This window comes from Atta cephalotes (assembly GCF_000143395.1).
Source record: "Atta cephalotes unplaced genomic scaffold scaffold00001, whole genome shotgun sequence".
NCBI classification, from domain to species: domain Eukaryota; kingdom Metazoa; phylum Arthropoda; class Insecta; order Hymenoptera; family Formicidae; genus Atta; species Atta cephalotes.
In genome coordinates this window covers 10,801,942-10,811,009 of record NW_012130065.1, presented here as the reverse complement: position 1 = coordinate 10,811,009, position 9,068 = coordinate 10,801,942, and positions in this window count along the sequence as shown.

The following is a 9,068-nucleotide window of genomic DNA, read 5'->3' as shown; positions in this document are numbered from 1 at the left end:
TGTGATATATTTTTTTTTGCAGTGATGATTGGCAGTTCTTCCTCTCTTGTTTTCTCTCTCTGCAGATATGTAGATCCTTTGTAACGGTGGTACCCAATTGGTATATATCGTAAGTGGCTGCGGTATTCGGCTGGTCAGATCGATGAAGCGCCGTCGTCGTGGCGCCTCGTAAACGCCCAGCTTCTGCCCTTTTCGGTAAATCCTCGTCCCGTTTTGTTCCTGGCAGTTGTCTTGCGTTACGATATTTTTCCCCTCATTGCCCGGTTCAATTCTTTCACGATTAATTTTTCGAGATTTCACAATGATTGATTGAAAATATTTTTCGTGTCTGCGGAAATCTGCTACGCTCGTGATATTATTCATTGCGAACATGCACGTTAAAATATCTGCGAGAAATTTACGACATTCGTTACGTTATAAATTGTTTAGCAATTTTTTATTTTTTGTAAGCCCCGTATATTTTTTATTTTCAAACCTCGATGTGCATTTTTATCAGGCGGCGTGGTAATTTAACGTAGGACGATATTTTTATTGCTGGTATTTTTTTGTTTTCTTCATTTTTCTTGTCAACATTGTCTGAATATTTTATATCCTGCGTGGGAAATATGAATTTTTAATTCTCTACCTTATTTACTATCATTTATATTTATTTACGAATCACTCACATATCGATAGTCGATTCACGTTTCGTTTTTAATACCACAAACACACTCGTTTGATCTCGCTCGAGTTTTCATTCGCAAATCTATTAGCGCTGAATACGTATGTAACACGTGAGATTGAAATTCGAATGAATAGTCATATTCAACACTAAATCGATTAGGCACGACGCAAACCGATAATTTTATACGCTGTCGTACACGCATTTTAATCAGTAAAATAGAAATTTCTATTTTCAAGTTGAGAATATTAGATTAACAGCCGTGGAAGCTTGTAAGTCAATTATACATTACAGTTGGAGAAACTCGATGGATGAAAAATAACGAAAATGAGAACCGTTTATGCGGTATTGAATGCGGTATTGAATGCGATTCGCTAATTAATAGTTAATAATTGTATGTTTAAATTGCAGTATCTTTTTTAAAAGACTCTAACTTTGATATCTCGGTAATTTGAGCTTTTGAGATTCGCTCTAAAACTTAGGTACATATTATGCCTATCACATTGATACAAAACTGAAAATCAAGTAAAATCAAGAAATTTTATAACATTTTCTAGAAAATTAAAATTTTTGGCTTTAAAGAAGTTTAATATACGTACATCACACCTACGCATTTTTGAATACCATACTAATTTAACCATTAAAAATACAGTGTCAGCAACATTAAAATGAATTTACATTGCTATGTTAAATCTCTCAACGAAATATTTAACGGTTTCTCAAGACAAAAGTACAAATATTTCAAAATATTATTGAAAATCAGGAAATTTTATTTGTAAATCGGGGAAAGGTATAGAATTTTAGAAATTTGTGATCTATCTATTTTAAAATTTAATTTTGTTATTAATGTAGATCAGGGCTCAGCATGTATTTTCGGCCGAGAAGTGTACCAAGTCCTAATATGGATATATAGTTTCTCAAACGGTGATATATTTTTCCTGATATTGCTAAATCATACGTGTGTCGGAAATATCTTGTACACGATGTCACCATATTCGTTCATTTTTGCATTTGATTGCAAGCCAAATCGATCGCGAATTGTTCAAGGAATGATAAACTTGTGCACAGCGCACCTGCGAATGTGCCTTATCGCAAGGCAAGTTAAATACAGAGCCGAGGAAACGCAGAAGAGAAAGCAAAGAGGAAAAGGAAGAAAAGAAGGAAGAGTGAATCGCGACTAATGGAGGTATCGCGTCGTCCAGTGACTCCAAGGTGTCTGCGACGCGAGACGCGAAGCAGAGGAGCGACTCAAGCTGCGCGATAATGACCTCCGCCATGCAAATATAATACCTTTCTGTCATCGCGCTCTCAATAAACATATTACATACGTATTACCGAACGGCGAACTGCCGAACGATGAAGCTGTTCTCATGTCTTGTTACACTTCGCCAGGCACGGCTGTCCGTCACGAACTTCTTTAATTGGGGTTTTAATTGCGTCTCTCTTTCTCTTCCGGTCTCAAATACCTCGAGTAAATCCATACACAGAAAGAAGTCCCGGAACGCTATTCATGCGTCTGAAACGCTATTCTTGCACCGGAATTATATTGATTCTCCGTCGCGGAATTCTTTAGCGACGTCCAAATAATGTTAAATTGCGTGCACAGGTGCATTCTCGAATCGCGGTGCCGCCATAAGCGTATCAGTGGTAATTAATTATTACTGAAAGTGCCCCATTTTCCGTTTCTAGATAATGCAGACCTATATAGACCCGTATCACACGAATGCAGCAAAGCCTACCGTATTTAATGTGGCTTTTGTCTGACGACCGAGTTGTCCTACTGCCTCTGACGGCGGTCATGCTGCGATGATAGTGTCACAATTAGCACGAGAAATTAGCAAAGCGAGCGATAACTCTTCTAAAGATTAGCCTTCCTGACACTTATCCGCATTGTGTTGAAAATTATTTAACGTCACTAACAGAAAGAAGTTGTAAGAAATTAGGATCGAAATAGAAAAATTAATAACCTGTGCAATTTATATTTATTAGGTGTGGGAAAAAGTTCGTGGCGTTTTTTCCATTAGATGGCATTAAAAAAACGCCACGAACTTTTTCCCATACCTAATATGTAACAACGATTTTGATCAATCCTTTTATTATACTGAGAAAAAAAAGGTTAAAGTATTGCGAAGTAAATATTACGATGTTTATTTTGATATTTATTAGTTATAAAAAAAATTGGTGATTTCGTGATAACGAAATACACATTTTTGTGAAATATATCTCATTAATTGTAAAATAAAATAGAATAGACTTAAAAAATAAAGTAGGCTTATTTGCTTGTTAGAAATAAAATTTTATTTCGTTATATTTAAGTAAAGATTTATTTCAGTGAAGTAAATATATTTCTTACAAATAAATTTTTAAATATCTTTTTTAGTGTCGACACAACATGATAGAGTCGATAAAAGTTAATTGCTAAAGTTTTACATCAATTACTCAAATTTGCATCAAATCTGACATCGAACTTCAATAACAGTATGGACTTTCACGATGGATTAACGGCAAAAATTTCATATTCAAAGCATTGCGAATAATCTGCTTAATAATAAGAGTAACGAGATTGTTGAGAGATTGTATATGCACTGAAAATGAATCTATTCCAGAGATACATGTTAGAAATTGATAATGATTGCCGCCAGATATAAACGATAATTATTGAGTGGACACGGTCGAGCGGTTACACTAATCCGCGAATTAATTCGTCCAGAAATCGCGCATGATAAGCACAATGTGAGCTCATCATTGTTTTTACAGCAATCAGGTGTGTCATATGAATCTCAGATCTAGTCTCTAGAGGTCTTCAAATAAGATACTGAACATTTTAATTTAATAATATTTTATATATTTAATAATATTTTTTAATAATATTTTTTAAATAATATTTTATTATTAAATAAAATAATATTAATAATTCTTTTATTAATATTTTTCGGAGCTACTAGAATGAGATATCCATATAAAAAGAAGAACGATTTTGCCAAAATATTAAAAAAGTAGCTAAATACAAATATGCTTAATAATAAATAAAAAGTATTAAAAAGTTAAAGCTAGATAAATTTGAAAATAATTTCGTTAATCTACATAATTAAAATTATGTAGAAAACTCGAGCATGATAAGCAATGCTACAAAAATTTTGATATACTAACAGTTTGAGCATCTTGTACATAATTATTTTGATAATTCAACGAAATTATTTTGATAGTTCATTAAAATTATTATTTAGCTAGATCTGTATTTAGCTAAACAATTTTTAGATATTTTAACAAAACTTTTTCTGTGCATATCTCATTCTATCTTCTATGCATCTACATATCTCTCATTTCATCCTAAATATATCAATTAAAAAACGGTATTCGATCTCTTACATGAGGCGCATGAGACTCCTAATCTGAATTGCTCGTGGAGGAATATTACGGTGTAAGTGTAGGAAATCTTTAGGACGACGATTTTCTGAATGTAAGAAACCGGTGAGGAAAGAATAATACGAGAAAATAAATTAAATAATCCGCAGCACGCGAGGGTACAAATCAATTTCGTTTTCTCTCTTTCCAAAGAATCGGCTTAATCCTTTTTTTCACGTAACGCCCGACGTAACACAACTCATTTCTCGTCGGTGAACTGGAAATTACGGGATATTCGGTATACGCAATTAACGCCTGGACCGCCTTGTAATCACGCAATCGTGATAAATTTTGGTGCGCAACGAGCTCGCCGACTCATTTCCCGCTTCCCGTGTTCGCCCCGCGTAAGACGGAAGGCTTATTATGCAGATATCCCGCGGGAGGGATTTCGTTATCGTGTATTAATTAAAATCATCTGCTCTGATTACCTCGCAAAATCGATGTCGTTAACGGCACAGCGCCATCGTTACTTTGTCGAAGAGAACAGTCCGCTTTCCGCGCGACCGACTGCAATCAATTTCGCAGATACGTTACGGATGCAGCGGCCTCGCTGCGATAATATTCTGTACATGTGACATGCAGGTGCGACCAACGCCAGTAGCTACAATTAATAGTATAGACCGTAGTCTCTCTATTCCCGGCGGAAAACCGAAATACCTTTTTCCCCAACGAAGGGAAATTTTTTTTTTGTCACGGTACTATCTTTGTTCTCGCAAATTTTTAATTTTCGTCACTGGATATACAGGGAAATCGATCTTGAATTAAAATTCAATTGAAGCGACGACCACTTGCAAGTTCATTATTTCCGAAGAGAAAAACTTTAGAATTCTTCCTCTCGAGGAATTATGATTCAAAATGATTTCTAGTACCTTGATATTTTCATTAGGCAAAAAATATAATGATAAGGAGGGACGAGAAAGAGAAAGGGATCCGACTATTTCTGCGGCGTTCGGTATCGATTCTAATAATCGTAAAGAGATATTCTGTTAAACTAAATCATCGGATTACAGTTGGAGAGAACGCAGATGCGTAGATACAAGTATATTACATGTAAAAGGGGGAAACAACGTGAAGGAAAATCGAGCTTTTGGGAAGAGCAGAAAGGCGTAAAGAGGGTTGCTATACTTCGGTTTCTGATGTTCTCAACACGGTTAGTAAGGGGCGCCGGTCAATACTAGCACCGCGCAGTATAACCAGGGCTGTAAAAAGCGCGTCCCACGCCCTGACTATTACTTCATTTTGTAAGCGACCATTACTACGGGAATTCTCAAGAAATATGGTATCGCGGAAGCTACGCTTAAGCCAAGAATCTCATTTACAAAGTGAAATTGCTTGAAACATGTTCAAGAAAATTCAAGACGCGAATTTTCGCATTTTTTTCTTATAGTGATATAATATAAAAATATTTAAAAAATATATTTTAAATCTACATAATCCAAAACAAACTGTGAAATTTATGAGTTTCAGTATATAAATATGTTTATATTATTGCATCCCAATAATTATTTAAAAATTCTTTTTATAAAATATTTACGAGTAATATTTACGAAATATTTATGTCGTAAATTATATAACAAGACAAATCTGCCATATGTTTGATCCAACTTATGAATATGAATCACCGTCATTAAATATTATAAATTTATTATTTACTTCTGTTGTTATATTAAAAATAATATAAAAAAACTGCCTGAAAAAGTAAGGTTTATTAGAAAAACTACTTTAAAATTAAAATAATTTTCTGCAAATGATAGAAATTTCAGAGCAACGAATTTTTGCAAAGTCTATGGATGAACATTGATTGATTTACATTCGGCTTTTGCACACAATCTCGCGTTACAGCATTGAAAATGTAAGATACATTGCAGCAATCGATATTATTCGACGAATCAATAAATCGGTAGCGACCGCGATCACACGTCGTGGAGAATCTCTTAATCGTGAGTCACATCAGCACGATGTATGTAAATGTATCGCATTGGAATTTGAAAGAAGAGCCTGCAGAATCGGAGGACGAGAGAAAGAAAGAGATAGTAGAAAAGCAGATGCAAACTACATTCGTTCCGGAGATCTTCTCTCGTCCCTGGCTGCAGAATTGCAATCTCTCGCAAACCGCTATTGCGAATACTGTGCTGATACCGCCCGAAAGTACAGTTAACTGAGTAGCACAGACACAATTAGTAACGCATAGATTGCGCATACGTGACCACCGTCGCTCGTTTATTGCCTCCAGGTCCAAATATCGTAGCTTAATAGATAATCAAAGAAAAATCGTTAGATATTTAATCTTTAATTCGTAATTTTTTAAAGCGAGAGAATGTAATTTTAAGGAATTATCTCAACGAATAAATTATATTATAAAAATTATATTATAAAATTATTATAATAAAATGATGAACAGATACCGTGTTGCAGATTCTCCTTTGAAGAATCTCGATTCTGTCTTCAATTTCACCTCGACAAACTTCGAAGAGCTAGGAAACTTCCGCAATGCGTGCATAGATTACGTAAATACATCATCCCTTGAAAGGGATCTTATTAAAGTATAATTACGCTTAATGCATCTCCAAATTTGAAAACTAATTTGAGAGCTTGTTCGCGTTCTTAATCTAATTCACATTCTCGATCTCACGCAAATAATACACGACTTATCAAATCATATTTCTGAGAAAAAGATTAAAAGCATATCTGCCGTAGTTCTCTATCTATAGCACAGAGTAAAAACTCGCTACCGATCGTATATCACTTGATAAAAAATGTATCAATCCTTTTTAAAAGCGAGACACGTACTCAAGCAGCTATGAGCATCGCGCACATCACTTGAAACTTAAATGCTAAAGAGACGTTTAATGGATGATTTTAAGAACGACCATTCTCGAAAAGCATAAATTTAACTTCGTCTTTGCGTTATAAGTAAGAGGCAGCGCCAACGAGTTCCCAATAAGTGCGGGCGTATCGGAAGATACGGATTGTCTTTGTATTTTTTAATATATAAATTTTCCATCGATTGTTGTTCTTTAATAACGTCTTTTTTTTTTAGTAAAAAGTCGATCATACGAGGTATTTATAGTCGATTCTTACATTTAAGACTGTCTTAAGTACAATCTTAACATATCATGAACATCATATCATGAATATCAATCAGAGAATCAAATTAACATTTTTTAAGACATTACTTAAGGTTTTAAAATAAAACAGACTATGAATATTAGCCTTTACATATATTTTTTAATCACTCTAGTATATGTTACTTTATTTCTATTTTGAATCTCTCATTTTTAATTTCCATGATTATGTAATCTCACGCAGTCACGATACCGTGTAACTTTAAATCAAACGTCACTGCGGTTTCATACGCGAGAATTACGTTGAGGAAGAATATAACGCCACAGATGATTGAAGAGCTATTACAGTCAATTATACACAATAGCTTCATCTCGTTCGGATGTTACATTTAGAATATCTTTGACAAACCGTGCGAAAGACGATGTTTCGGTTGCGTTTGGAAAGTATTATGAACATATCTAAATGAATAGATGCATTGGTATCATAGTCACGTTTACGTCCCTGCAAAACTACTCGAAAGATTCTGTGAGGCACTTAGACATTCAGTTTTGCTCGCATGTTACGTCGAAAAAAATTTTTAGTTAGTAAATTATAAATTATCTTGCTCTTGTGAGCGTAGAGATCAAACAAAAGAAATCCTTTTACGAAAATTGCATAAAATTGAAAATACATTATGAAAACGTTGAGAGGAAACAGTTAATAATGTTAGCAACTATTTGAGAAAGAAGAACTTAAATTAACTAACGAGAATTAACTAACTTTAAAATAAATTAAATAGAGAGGAAGAGAAAAATACTCTCAGCATGTAAAATTATTTAGTTGCTAACATGTTATTACGGGCAACATTGCGGTATTATATTTTTACAAATAATAAAGCGATGATGTTTTTGTTTTATCACATAGTTGGGCGCTTTTCAAAGTGTTGAAGTTGACGTGCGTGCCTGTTCATTAAGAGATTCCGTCAGGACGCCTTTAGAGAGCCCGACAAGTCTCGAAGAATTGCACAATGTACGTTTCCTCACTGCAATGCGACAAATGAGCATGACTGCGATAAATCGCTTCTTATAACAGACTTATATCTCACGTTCTTGTACCGTTATCGAATCGTCCCTTGATATTTAATTTACCGTATTTCTGCGCACCCATGATCGTCGAGCTGTTCGCATAAACAATCGTGCGCCATTAGGACCGGGGTATTAAATTTGTATCAGACAAGAACTTGCTTCTGTGTTCTTCCAAAATCGATATCGGCACGTGGAATCATGGATCTGTCGATGTTGCACCTTCAATATTTGTCATTTAGCGAACTCGATGTACCGCGAAATCTTCCATTAGTCAACTAACGCCAACGTGTAATTAATTATCGCATGTTACGAGTCAGTTTTAACTCATCGTTCATCTACGTCGACCCATTTCGACTTATATTGACACATTTAGGCGTATTACCTGAATGGTATTTATCGAGAAACGATGTAAAATCTAGAATTCGGGACACGCGACACTCGTTAGATGAAAGGAGATTAGGAAAGGTGCGAATGAGGTATGAATGTGAAGGCAATAATTTTTAAATTTAATATTGTAACGTGAGAGAAACGAACGAAAGTTTGAGAAGCGATACTTTTCTTTTTTGCACCGAATTCCTATCCGATTTTAGAGTGGTGTGAGTCTCGTTCGTGAAAAGTGGAACTAGCGAATCCGCTTTTCGAAGTTTCGCCCCTACAGCAGCTTCCAGATACTATTATTCTAGCTGTCATACGGAATCAAGTCAGAAGGAAATTCTTCAGATACAAGAATGGCAATCCCAAACTCACCTTTCCGCCAATCCTATACTTTTCCGACATGTCGACAGTCACCATTTTGTCTCCCGGCACATAACACAAAGAATATCGACTTTCTACATTTTTATCTGATTGTGAGTGAGAGAGAGAGAGAGAGA